Raw genomic sequence first — 12,249 nt, 5'->3', positions numbered from 1 at the left:
AGTCCACAGATAGAGAGGTGGGGTAGGACTGTAAACTGGCTCAGCACTCTGTGGCCTATTGGCTCTCTTCTAGCTTCCCTTACCCCTTTTCTGCTGGTCTTCTCCCTCTCTCTCATATCTCTCACCACCCCCACCCCTCCAGCCCCTTCTCTCCAATCCGTTCATCTCTGTCAGCCTCCTAACTCAGGGATCCCTAACTCAGGGAACCACCTCTTATCAGAGATCTTGGCTTGTCTCCAACTGCTAGCTGCAGGCAGCTCTGGCCCTCGTCTGCTATCAGACTGATTTTCTTCTTCATCACTTATTTCTCTAATCCATTTGGAATTGTGTGTAGAATGGGGGGTGGGGGGTGGGGGGGCAGTGGGAATAAAGAACAAGCAAAAAAAAAAAAAAAGAAAAGAAAAGAAAAAAGCCTTTTCTAGTGAGAGTGCCTTCCAGAAATAAATAGAAATGGAAGGAGACTTGGGTTCTACTTCCTTAAAGAATGATATGAAGAGAAGAGGGCGGGAATAGCAAAGAAAAGAGAGCAAAAAGTAGCATCAGCATGCACTAAAGCCCAAGGCAAAATGTGCTACTCCTTAGACATTGGGGCATCACTCTGATTTACAAAGGCTATTTTTGCCTTTAATATACCTGTCATCCTGGTCTTGCTCAAGTAACTCTGAGCAGATACCATCTGCACCACCTCCACAGCCAGCCACACAGAACAAAGCTGCAGACTCCCCGACTCCAATGCTCTTGCTTTCTAAGAGAGAACCTTGAGAGAGATGGAGAAACACATAACACAGGAAAGAAAAAGAGAAGTTGGATGGAGTAATTACGTTATAAGGTTACACTATGCATGCGAAATCAAGACAAAGGATGCAGGCAATCATTTTTCCAGTACTGCATGGGCTTTAAGAACACTATAGCCTTCTGTTGGATCAAAGAATATTCTTTAAAACCGTCCTTCTTCAAGGTTTTCTCTCTTCTTACTGGGTTCTACATATTTATTTTACATTTCTTTTCTGAACTGATTTTTACAAAGAATGGGAGAGGTATAGTGTATACGCATGTGTGAGCAAAAAATACTTATAAATACATTGTGTGTGTGTATAAAATAGAATGAATAGCTGACCTTTGTAGCATGTTCCCTAGTTTTGTGATAGTAATTTCTGATTTCCTGAACTTAGATGGTAAATCCTCTTAGTGAGGTTGGACTAATTCTGTTTTCTATGGCACCTAATCACTATGGATGTGCAAGACCCATTATTACTCAAAGTACCGTCATAATGACCATGCCCTCCTGTGACATTATTATTTCCTATCTGCCAGGACATTAATTACCTTCCAACTTGCTCTAAAATTGGTAGGTAGGACATACTGCCAAGACAAGAGAGAAGGAAGCTGCTGATAATATTATATATTAAAAGGTTATGTAAGTAACATACAGACACCTTTTCACATTTTCATGTTACTTTATTTGTTATAGGATGTCAATTCAGGCTTGCCTTATGTCTTGAATTCTACCTTATCATGATCAACGTCTGATTTTTCCTTCAACTGAATGATTCAGACATATCTGAAGTTATTTTGGCTTTTCCACTTTCCTTTCACAGGCTTTTTTATGAGTCATTGAATTGAAGGGGAGGTTATTTCTAAATTAGAAGGTGAAGATGAGAGAAGGAAGAGGAAAGTTCCAGAAAATAACTAGGAAAAGACATGGTATTGTTACGTATAGTTACTGGAGGAATAATTTCCGCTTATTTTGATGATAGAAGTATGTAGTTTATAGGTTAGAAAATGGACAGCTCTCTCTTCTGGATAATGTACTATGCAGTTTTAGACTCCTTGTAGCTTGCTCTGCAAAGGACAGGAGGGTAAATAGAAGGGATAGGGACAAGGAGTTAGCAGGAAGAAAGGGGCAAAGCACAAAATTTCCAGAATTCAGATTCTTGGTCCCACAGAAGTTACCAACCATAAAATAAGGCTTGTGAGGGGAATACCTCCTTATCTCCTTGATCCCTAGGTGTATGTGTCATGGCTGTGGGTCTGTGCATAATAGGTGAGGAAGGTACATTTAAATCTGATTTAGAAATTGAAAGAGTAATCAGGACAGCATTTTGTTATTCAGGAGCAGGAAAAGTGGGTGGAAATTAAGAAGAAAAGCAAAAAGCTAATGATGAATAATATATTTCTGGGAGCAAAGGAGTTTTTATAGCAACACCAGATTTCTCAAAAGTGCCTACTGGGATTTGTACCCAAATGAATAAAAAATGCAATCATTTATTCTTGTGCATTGTGCCAATGTGAGAAAAGAACTGCAATTCATTCAATGGTCCTAATTTAGCCTGCTAGGAAGAGGAGCAGTTTAGGAAAAAAAGGCAAGCTTTTTAAGTATCTGACACACATCTAGTAGGACTATTTAAGGACTGCTGAACATTAAAATCAAGCTGGGGGCGGGGAGGTGAGGGGAGAGGAATTCTCATTTCCAGAGCATCCAAGGGTAAAATGTGGCCCATTTAGCCCAGACTTGCTGAAGGTTGCCTTGTCACTTCGCAGATGCCAGCCGGGGGTGAGGGTGGAAGCTGGAGAACTCTTAACGCGGCACTTCAATCTATTAACGACATTTATAACTGCAATCGAAGTAGACTGATTTCTTCTAAATAAACGGTTGTGCTTTGCCTTTTAACTTGGAGGCTTCTGGGAAGAACTTCAAGGTAAATGGGCGCATTGGGATCTCAAGAAAAGGAGAAATTTTATAGTGCTTTTCTCCCAAGGAGTGGGAAACACTTCTTTAGCACAACTTCTGCTGTTGATGTTTTGTAAGTACTACCCTAAGAGTAAGCGAGCAGTGAAGCTAGAGAAAGGGATGAGTTTACAGAGTAAACTGTACAATAAAGAGTTAACCCTTCCCCGGTAACCTCAGTTGTGAGCTTCGGCCCCTTCCTGGCTTTCTACTGCGCAACCAAACTGTGCTTGCACCAACCTGGCCGTCAAAGAGTTTACCAGTTGGTTTAACAGACATTTTAGATAGCCTATCATAACTTCAAGCTGTCCAACCATCAACCAATCACAACTAAAGCTTGGTCTAGAACCCTCCAGGTCCGGGCGGGAGCTAATACCGGGTCCGGGAAAAGGGGCGGTAAGAAAGTTAATACGGACAGGTAAATTAAACCAATCAGAACAGAGAGCAGCTGCCTCAGCACCCAATGGAGAGGTAGGAAGTATAAAACGGGGTGGGCCTGTTGTCATGGGGGAGGTGGTGGCGCTTGGTGGCTACTGGCGGCCGAGGTAGAGGCAGTGGCGCTGGAGTTGGTCGGGGGTAGTGGCAGGTGAGTGCCGGTAGCGCGGCCCTGAGGTCTGGAGACTGTCGCTGGGCGGAAAACTCCAGCTCGGCGCTCCGGAGGCGGAGGCCAGAGGAAGGGGCCCTGGACTACGGGTCGGGTCGGGCCAGGGCCAGGGCCAGGGCGGAGGCGGAGGCGGAGGCGGGGGCGGCGGCGGCTAGTTCGTGTTGACTAGGCTGGTGGGAGAATGGTCCTGTTCCCGGCGGCGGAGTTCGTCTCGGCCAGGTAGGCTGGGACCAGACCCAAACGGGTCAGGCCGGGCGGTCCCTTGGGACGTAGTGCTGCTTGAGTCTGGGGCACTGACTGCGGCCGGTGTGTGTGGGATAGGTCCCTGGGGAGACAGGAGCGGCCGGGGTCCCAGACGCGGGGTGACCGGTAATGTCCTGGTCCGGGGACGGGGTGACTCGGGAATACCCAGGACAGCTTGGATTCAAGGGAGAAGGGGAACCCGGGAAGCCCGGGAGCGGCCAAGCGGAGAGAGCAGGGGAGTGGAGTTTGGGAGTGGCCCGGGTTCGAGGGAGATGGGAGACCGAGGGCAGCCGGGATCCCGTGTGACAGGGAGCGACCTGAGTCCTAAAGAGGGCGTCGGGGAATGGCAGGGAGGGGCCTGAGGATCCTCCTGAGAAAGGCAGCTGTCGGAGGGAGGAGGGCTCCTGGGGAATTACGAATCTGCGGGTCTTAGGAGAGTGGGGTCCGTGGAGACCTTGAATAGCTTGGGGAGGAACGGGAGCGCCCTGCCCCCCACCGCTGATCTGGGCTGGGAGACCCAAAACTGAACTAGGAACTGCTGGGTCTGAGGATCCTCGGATCACCAGGGAAAAAAATCCTCCAGGAGTAGGGTAGCTCGAGCTTGAGACTGGGGTGAGGGGGTCTAGCTGGGGAGTGGAAGTTCTTTCAGTTAGAGAGGAGTCTAGCAAAGTGACACACCAGGTGGGAGGGGGGAAATCATTTCCTTCTAGGAAGGGAGGAGAAGATAGGGTGTACTAGGAGCGAGCGAGCGAGTTGCTAGGAAGAGAGCAGCGGTCTTGTGGAAACTGGCTAGTACAGTAGATGAGGAATTACTCGCGAGGCCATTAATAAGCTCTAAGAACTTAAGAAATAGGAGATACTTCAGCTTCATAATACTAAGATTCCATTGAGGACCAGAGAAAAGGCCCCAAAAGCAAGGTTAAGTGACTTGCATTCTAGTGTCTTAGAAAAGAAGTTTGTTTCAGGATGGCAGCAACAATATTGGAAAATAAGGACATTGACAAGATGGGGAATTTGAAAGGGAGTAGGGTTGGGGACTTGATCAGAGAGAGGCGAGTCACGAAGAGGACAGGCATACCCTTGCCAAGTTAGAAGTAAGTTGGGATTCCAGTTCCACCACTTAGCTTGGATAACTTAACCTCTCTGTGCAAAAGTTTTCTCATCTTTATGATAGGGATAATAATAATTCCTACTTCATAGGGTTGCTTTTTTTCACACGAGTTAATATTTGTAGAACTTTTAGAATAGCGACTGGTGCAGAGGAAGCACTGTGCACTGTGTTGTAAATAGAGGATGAAGAAAGACCAGAGTTCTTTAATGAGGTAGGTGGTTCTCAAACTTGAGCTTGAACCAGAGTCACCTTGAGGGTTTGGTCAACTCCAGGCTGCTGGCCCTCTGGTGTTTCCGATTCAGTAGGTGTGGGGGGAGCAGGGGCTGGGAATTTTCATTTATGTACCTCAGGTGATGCTTATGTAGGTCCACTTTGAGAACCACTGACTTTAAATGAAAACAGGAATAAGGTGGCAACCTTAAAATACCTGTCTACCCTGCTAGAGACAGAGGCAAGTTGCAGGAAAAAAAGGGATCTTAATATGAGGGATGCTTTATTTTAAGTGCATTTTCAAACTGTGGGTCATGATTTACCAGTAATTTATAAAATCAGTTTTTAGTGGGTTACCGTCAGCATTGACAATGAATAGATGAACAGAATCAACTAGCATTGCACTTGGTAAGGAGCGGTATTGTTTTAGGAAATTTTTCTTGTACATGGGTGTACTAGGTCACAATGTAAGATGTATTTCTGACAGTCAAAACAGTTGAAAAAATGTTGTGGGGCATGCAATACAGCAAAAGCAGCCCTTTAATAGGTGTATCTAGGGACTGGATTTGTTATTTATTTCTTTGTTTTTCTTCTTTTTGTGCTAATTCTTCCTCAGGTTGTGATACATTCTATTGAATTTCTTCAGTTTCTAATTTGGTTCCTTCTGTGTTTTCCTTATCACATATTGTGTTGTGCCTCTTTTTAGATATTGAGAATCTGGCACGAGGACTTAAGGGAATTTGAGGCAGAGAAGTGAAATTGAGTGGTGCTTTTCAGATTTCACTTGTGCCCCCTTGTTTACCCCCCCTTTTTTTACTACCCATTGTCTGTATGAAAAACCTAAGTATACACAGACATATTGACAGTAAATAATTAACACTGAAACAGACTGGTTTGTGAGCAGTTCATATGTAGAAAATAAGCAAAAACCAAATAAGATGCATAGCAAAAGAGAAAAGCGCAAGGGTGTTTGTTTTTTACAGTGAAAGTATCTTAAAACGTTTCATGGCCTTACACTAACACAAAGCATATAATATAAAAGCACTTTTAAGGGAACCAGATATACTTGTGAATCTTAGATTTCTAGATTTTTGAAGAGAGAAGAAATAGTGATAATACTGGACAGTAAAATGCATCTGGAGTAGAGGCTTAACATCAAAGTAAACAGTTTATTAAGCAGGAACTTTGGTTCTGATAGTTTTCTCCCTTGAGAATGAACTGAATGTGGCATATATTATATAAATTTAACCTCTTTTAGGGAGCTAAATGTAATCCAAAACACTTGCTTTAAGATATAATGAGAATATATATATATGTCTTGTGCCGTTCTATGAAAAACGAGTTGGTTTATTATTTAGAAAGGGTTTATTATTTAGAAAGAGTTTATTTAGATTTGTTTTTATGGATATAAGAACAGAGAAAGCAGCATTGAAAACAAAGAGATTCTTGAAGCTCTCTTTAAAATCTTTAATCTGGTGGATTTATGTAACTCATTAATGTTTTCTGATGTTATGAAGAAACTGTTGGTGTAGGTTTGCATTAGACTGCTTAGATAATTTTTCTCTCAAAAATAATTTTTAGTTCCATTTCAGATTTTTATATTTTGTTAAAATTCTTATTTTTGTTTGAAAGACTGCAAAACATAATCATTGCTTGTCTGAGTTGAAAAACATAAGCAATCTTTTCAGAAAACAAATTGACTAATTTTGGGGGACAAATGTTCCAAGGATGAACGCTTTTGAATTCCTTTCATTGAATTAAATGTAGTATCCTTACAGCCAGAATGGTTATTCTTTAAATCATTATACAGTTGGTAGGCACATAATGTATAGATCATTCAATTCTTTTTTTTTTTTAAGTATATTTTATTATGTTGTTACAGTAGTTTCCATTTTTTCCTCTTTGCTCCCCTCTGCCCAGTACCCTGCTTTCCTCCAGCAATCCCACCCCCCTTAGTTCGTGTCCATGGGTCGTGCATATAAGTTCTTTGACTTCACCCTTTTCTATATTATTATAACTTCCCCCTGTCTATTTTGTACCAACCGATTATGCTTCTTAGTCCCTGCACAATTTCCCCATTTCTCCCCCTCCCCCCTCCCAGCTGATAACCCTCCAAATGATCCCCATACCTATGATTCTGTTCCTATTCTCATTTGCTTAGTTGGATTTTGTTTTTATTTTTTTAGATTCAGTTGTTAATATTTGTGAGTTTGTTGTCATTTTAGTGTTCATAGTTTTGATCTTCTTTTTCTTAAGTAAGTCCCTTTGACGTTTCATATAATAATGGCTTGGTGATGATGAACTCCTTTAGCTTTACCTTGTCTGGGAAGCACTTCATCTGCCCTTCCATTCCAAATGATAGCTTTGCTGAATAGGGTAATCCTGGTTGCAGGTTGCCTTTCATCACATTGAATACTGCTTGCCAGTCCCTTCCTGCCTGCAAAGTGTCCTCTGAGAAATCAGCTGATAGTCCTATAGGCACCCCCTATAGGCTACTCTCCACCTCTCTCTTGCTGCCCCCAGGACTCTGTCTTTATCTTTCACCTTTGGCATCTCAGTCCTGATGCGTCCTGGTGTGGTCCCCTCTGGGTCCAAATCACCCGGGACCCTCTGTGCTTCCCAGACCTGTATGTCCATCTCTTTCGCAAAATTTGGGAAGTTTTCCTCATTTTTTTCAATTCTTCCTCATTCTGCACTGGTTGACTGTTTTTTCCTTTCTTATGTTCTAAATCATTGATTTGAACCCTGGTTTCCTTTCCTTCACCATTGGTTTTGTGTGGATTTTCCTTCGTTTCACTTAGCATAGCCTTCACTTCTCTTATGTGTTTGCCATACTCAAGCATATCTGTCAAGCGTGTGAGCATCTTTATCATCAGTGTTTTGAATTCTGCATCTGTTAGGTTGTCTATCTCCTCATCTGTTAGGTTGGCTATCTCCTCGTCGCTTAGTTCTCCCACTGGAACCTTGATCTGTTCCCCTTTTGGGCCATGCTTCTCTGTCTCCTCATTCTGATAGGCTCCTGTGTTTGTTTGCCTCCGCATCCCCGGTAGAGCTGTCGCTCCTGTTACGTTGTAAGGGGCAGAACCTTAGGTATTTGTCAGTACAGGGTGACCTGTTTCACCACGTTGTGGCGCTGTTTGTGGGGGAGGTGTCTGAGAGGGAACAATGCTGCCTGCCCAGCACTCGCCCCTCTTCCAGGCATTTCTCCCATTTCCTCAATTTTTTACTAACTAGTGGAGGAATGCAAAATTTTAATAATCAAGTGTGGGAAAATATAAAAGTTCATCCTTCATAACTGTGAACATTGACCAGTTTGATTACTCATTTACTTCTTAATGAATGGACTTTAGTCAGTTGACTTTTTAATTCATCTATAATTTAATCATACTTATCTATGAATAGCTCTGATTGCTCAACTCATTTTACAGTGAGATTTCTTAATCTGTAGTGGTTTTTAAATCCCAAAGAAACTCTGTGCTCCTGGCTGTACAATTTAATGAGACTCAATTTTACATATCAAAGGTAATTCATGTAAATGATCTTGAAAGTGGAATTCAATTAACACTAGTTAATTAAGTTTATTTTCTATTTCAGTAAAGTTTCATCTTTTATAAATAGCCTCTGATCAGCTTTCTTTGCTTCTTGCCCTCCAACTACCCATATAATAAATCCTAATGGAAATGTTGGTGCCTGAAAATCTAGTTCTATCCAAGTACAAAACCCCTATATTTGATTTTTACTTTCCTGGGAGAATTCCTTTTATTAGAAAAGGTCTCTTGGTGAACTTTCACCTTAAAAAAGTCTTATTTAATAGAATACTTGAAAAGCTACATTTTATTTTGGACTTGCCACAACACATTAATTGGTTTTAATAGATTTTGATTTCTAAAGAACAGGCCTTGAATTCTTCTGAGTTCTGAATTCTGATATGATTCCTTGATAGGACTAGAGAGAAAAGAAACAGTTGTACTCCTTAAATATATTTTTGAAATTTACTGTCTTATTTTTTTATCTTGACATGATAAATCCTTTATTTGCAAAGAAAATCTGTTTCAGTAACATATTAGAAATTTCATTATTAAAGGTAGTAGTACTCTATAAGGCTTTAGGATATTTGTTCAGATGTAAGATGCAGCTACTGATAAATAGGATGCCATATATTAATATTGCCATATATTGTTGAGAATATAAAGTATGCACTTGTAGCCTTGACAGGTATGGCTTAATTGGTTGGAGTGTTGTCCTATGCACTGAAAGGTCACATTCAATTTTTCGTTAGGGCCCATACTTATGTTGTGCGGGGCATGTACAGGAGGCAGCTAATTGATGTTTCTCTCTCACATGGATGTCTGTCTGTCTGTCTGTCTTTCTCCCTCTCCCTTTCTCCCTTCCTCTCTAAAATAAATAAATATAAAAAAATTTTAAAAAGTACGCACTTGGAAATCTTGGGGCAAAAGGAGGATTGAAACTAAGGGAGAATGAGGAGAATGTTGACATGTGTTTAAGGAGGAGTCTGGAGGATCTGCAGGAAGTATGTCTAGAGGAGTGAGCTGTTCTTGGCAGTTTTCCTAGAGTGACATATGTAAAGGAGGATGATCCTATTTGCAACATTCTCCCATGGACATATTTTTCATTCTGTGAAGTTTCCACTGCTTGTTTTCACTCTTCCTTTGTTTTCTTCCACTCAGAAAAGCATATCAGAATGCAAGTAAATAGATTGAGACTTGCTAGTCCTGGAGGATGGGAACCTGGGCAGGACCATGTGGATTTAGAAGAAGGTTGGACACTTGTGTCTCCTCCTGCAGCTCTTGGGAATATGTTCCCAGCAATCGTAACTAGGTTGGCCAAGCCTTCTCACTGGTCCTTTCCAATGGAGTTTGGGATTAAGCAGTAGGAAGAGACCCTCAGTCATCTGACATGGATTAACCAAGGAGCTGCTGTATTAATAATTAAGGTTCAGTGACTTCCTCTACTCTCCCCACCAAAACTTACTTCTTTCCACTTGCAAGGTATATTCTTCTAATACCTTATATTCTTTTAATCAGGATTGAAGTCTTGAATTTTCTGATCAGATAGTAAAATCTTAATTGTGGTAACTTGTTTATAGTATTAAGGTGTACTGTATATAGTTAAGTAGGAAAATGATTATTTCATCAGATTTTTTCCAGTTTAGTTAGGGAAGAAGAGGGATTGAAAGCTGTAGAACACTGCTTGGCTTCTGAATAAAAGCAAAGTTAAAGGAAGCCAGGAGCACAGAAAAGAAAAGCAAAATTCATAATTTTATTTAAGATTGACCTTGACTACCTTTGACCTTAGAAAAGTAAAAGTTAGTATGCTTTTGTCCTGGTCAGCTCTGCAGAAGTACACCTCTGGTACCTTTCAGTTGTTTCATGGTTACTGTGTTACATAATTAATGAAGATTTATTTAATTACTTTTGATATATAGCCAACTTCTTAAGAAGGAATTTTAGCTGCCAGTTATTCTTTAATCTAAATAAACATTTTTCCAACCATAGAATAGCCTGATGATCACAGAAGTATATTTGTAACTACCATATTATGAAATTGAAAAAGAAATATCTATCATGAGGAAGCATGATAGAATGGACCCAAGTTTTATAATTGTATGACCATGTTTTTGAATCCTGGACTTTGTTATTTACTAATTGGGAAGTTTATTTAACCTCTCTTAGCCTCAGTTTTGTCATCCATAGAATGGAACTTATGTTATCCTCCTTACCAGTTTGATGGTGAAAATTAAATGAAAAGCATTTTGTATAGTGCCTTGCCCATAGTGGGCACTCAACGTGTGGCAATGTTAATTAATAATAATTATAACAATATTAGGCCTATTATAGACTTCTCTTTCCAAAAGGGGCTAGTATTCCAGATACTGTGATTAGTGGCAGTTAGGGAAACCAGACTTGACTTTAAATTTTTACCTTTATTTTAAGCATTTATTATTTTGCTTTTGTGGTTGGTTTAGTCTGGTGCATTAGACTAAAACATGGGATAAATGAGTCTAATATTTTATCCTGTGGGTCATAGGATGTGTCTCTAGCATTACCTGATTCTCTCCCAAATATGTATGAGTTTTTGTTGACAGTGGGATCTGTTAACCCTACAACTAGAAAAAAGAATTAAATCTTAGAGATTTAGTGATTTTAAAATAGTTCTAAATGCCTGTTAGAATCAATTTATCTTCCCCAACAGTAAATACATTCCTCTTCACTATTCAACCAGACATAGATGTTTATTTAAACAGTTCAGTTATTTAATTAGGCTTTTTGAAAGAAATTTAAAATTTCATTTTGTGTGGATAAAGCCTAGTTGTGAGAGCAAACACAGAGCGGAGGTAGCCCTGAAGCTGAGGAACAGCTTTGATTTTTGGCAGAATTTGCAAGTCCACGCTTTCTGATCAACAGTGCTCTGCTCTGTAATCTCGTATTTCTCCTTCTCCGTGTTGAAGATCTCCTCCTGGTGTCTGGGCTTGCACAGCTTCTTCTTGAAGTAGGCATCAGTGAGATGTTTAGGGATTTTCACACTACTGATATCAGTTTTGGTGGAGGTGGCAGTGACAGATTTCTGGTGTGTTCTCTGCAGAGGAACTTGATTAAAAGCCAGAGATTCAGTCACAAGTAGCAGGCCACTGCTCAGCTGCTTCAGGAAAGCCACCCTCTTGCCTCTGTGGTGCCCAGTGAGGATGATCAGAATGATCCCGGGAGTGATGCTGGCCCGCAGTCTTCTCCCACGCTGAGTGAAGGGTTTCTTGCCATGGCTTAACAGCTTTTGAGGTACATCTTCAGTAGGATAGTATCTAGGCATTTTGTGAAGTTTAAACACTCGGTTACCATCATTCTTGTCACCAACTGGTTTTGTGACAGTAGCAGGAACTTTCTCCTTCTTTTTCTTTTCTATCCTGGATTTAGCTGCTGAATACTTCCTCTTGTACATGGCCTTTCAGGAATACATAGCTGACTGGGAATACCTGCCAATTCCTCTGACTAGGACAGGGTTTCAGCTGCAGTGGGGCTTCCCCTTCTTAGGAGTCTTGGCCTTGAAGTTTCCCTTCTTCACCTTGCCACTGGCATCAGCCTTCTTGGCTTCAGGTTTCTTCTCCTTAGTATCTGACTTCTCAGTTTTTTACCTGCCATCTTGCAAGATGGGAAAAAAATCAACCAGAAGTAGATTTTATTTTGTAAGTTAAGTACTGTACATTCCTTAGTCAAGGATATGGTCAGAGGTGAAAGAAAAATCTTTCTGCATCTGTAGAAAACTGTTACAAGCTATATTATCTCTTAAATTGTGTCTGATGAAAAAGCAGGTGTGTAATTTTCATAACATTCATGAGCT

At 41.0% G+C, this 12,249-nt stretch overlaps 1 protein-coding gene and 1 pseudogene across 10 annotated transcripts in view; one reads left to right on the top strand and one right to left on the bottom strand.

Moving 5' to 3' along the window:
• NUMB (NUMB endocytic adaptor protein) overlaps positions 1 to 12,249 on the top strand; it is a 136,452-nt gene that overhangs the window by 3,259 nt on the left and 120,944 nt on the right. For 7 of the 10 annotated variants that reach the window (XM_090271108.1, XM_090271112.1, XM_090271110.1 and 4 more), the window contains exon 1: positions 3,230 to 3,314. The exons of 1 other annotated variant lie outside the window; for it this stretch is intronic. The gene's annotated coding sequence lies outside the window, so the exon portion shown is untranslated. Of the gene's footprint in view, positions 1 to 3,229; positions 3,315 to 3,502; positions 3,552 to 12,249 lie in introns of those variants that run through there. 2 more of the 10 variants (XM_090271104.1, XM_090271107.1) reach the window with 2 other exon arrangements.
• LOC150017013 (large ribosomal subunit protein eL6 pseudogene) lies at positions 11,195 to 11,721 on the bottom strand (annotated as a pseudogene).

This window comes from Furipterus horrens, unplaced genomic scaffold (assembly GCF_987537825.1).
Source record: "Furipterus horrens unplaced genomic scaffold, mFurHor1.1.pri manual_scaffold_3, whole genome shotgun sequence".
Taxonomy (NCBI): Eukaryota; Metazoa; Chordata; class Mammalia; order Chiroptera; family Furipteridae; genus Furipterus; species Furipterus horrens.
Note: the sequence above shows the minus strand (reverse complement) of the source record. Positions and strands in the feature narration are given on the sequence as shown.